The sequence below is a fragment of the Lathyrus oleraceus genome, chromosome 7 (genome assembly GCF_024323335.1).
Source record: "Lathyrus oleraceus cultivar Zhongwan6 chromosome 7, CAAS_Psat_ZW6_1.0, whole genome shotgun sequence".
Lineage (NCBI taxonomy): Eukaryota > Viridiplantae > Streptophyta > Magnoliopsida > Fabales > Fabaceae > Lathyrus > Lathyrus oleraceus.
Window position 1 is genome coordinate 158,641,337 of NC_066585.1, and position 1,504 is coordinate 158,642,840.

General features: G+C 41.4%; 1 non-coding gene across 1 annotated transcript; it reads right to left on the reverse strand.

The window, feature by feature from the left end:
• Positions 1-225: 225 nt before the first annotated feature.
• LOC127109860 (small nucleolar RNA R71) lies at positions 226-332 on the reverse strand. The gene has a single exon (XR_007797108.1). It is a non-coding gene; the product is annotated as a small nucleolar RNA R71 (small nucleolar RNA).
• Between the last annotated feature and the right edge of the window lie 1,172 nt (positions 333-1,504).

Here is a 1,504-nt window from a genome sequence, read left to right on the forward strand (position 1 = left end):
CCTACCGAGGATCCAAACCTTCATTTATCCGTATTTGTCCAATACGCTGATACTGTTAAAGCTAATGGTGTCACTTCAGAGGCAATTCGACTTCGTCTTTTTCCTTTCTCGTTAAGAGATAGCGCTAGAAGATGGCTCCAATCTCTTCCTTCCAACTCAGTCACCACATGGAACGAGTTAAAGAAAGTCTTTCTTGCCCGATATTTTCCGCCGAGCAAAACAGCTATGTTAAGAGCCCAGATAAATGGATTTAAACAGAAAGATAACGAGTCTCTTTTTGAAGCATGGGAAAGATACAAAGACATGATGAGACTTTGTCCACACCATGGTTTAGAGGACTGTTTAGTAATTCATACCTTCTATAATGGTCTCTTGTACAACACGAGGTTAACAATAGACGCCGCCGCAGGTGGTGCACTAATGAACAAACCTTATGCTGATGCTTACCAACTTATCGAAAGCATGGCCCAAAACCACTATCAGTGGGGAAGCGAACGAACAATGGTAGAAAAACCTCAAACGAAAACTGGCATGTATGAGATAAGTAACCTTGATCATGTTAATGCAAAAGTGGATGCTCTGATCCAGAAAATTGAAAGTTTAAATGTATCACCTCCAGCCACCGTGGTTGCCATAACTCAGAATTGCGAAGTCTGTGGAATCCAAGGTCACACTCCTGTAGATTGTCAACTCCTAACAGGAATCCAAGCGGAGCAAGTGAACTATGCTCAAGGAAGCCCCTACTCGCATACCTATAACTCAAACTGGAAGAATCATCCAAATTTTTCATACAAGAGTAATAATGCTTTATACGCACCTGGACAATCTCCGAATCAAGCCCCAGTTATACCTCCGGGATATCAAAAGCCGATCCCATCTGCACCTAACAATAACGCCCCTAGGAAATCCAAATTGGAAATCATGATGGAAAACTTTATAGCCTCTCAACAGCAAACCAATAAAGATTTCTTAAACCAGAATGTACACACTGGCGAACAAATTAAACAACTAGCAAGTAAAGTAGATGCCCTGGCTACCCATAACAAAATGCTGGAAACGCAAATATCACAAGTAGCTCAACAACAAGCGCCTACTGCTGCCCCAACTGGTACATTTCCTGGACAACCCCAACCTAACCCGAGAAGCCACGCTCATGCAATCATACTGAGAAGTGGAACGGAAGTGGAAGGACCGTCTGACCCAAGGATAGAAAACCAAAACTCTAAAAAGTCAACTGAGGAAGAAAATAAACCTAAGGAAAAGGAAGAGAGTAATAAGGAAACCGTAGAAAAGAAGGAACCTTATGTACCTCCACCACCTTATAAACCACCTATCCCTTACCCTCAAAGGCTTATTAAAACCAAAGATGCGGGCCAATTTAAAAAATTTGTTGACCTACTGAAACAATTAAACGTCACAATTCCGTTTACAGAAGCTATTACGCAGATGCCCTCATATGCCAAGTTCTTAAAAGAAATTCTTTCTAATAAAAGGAAACTTGAAG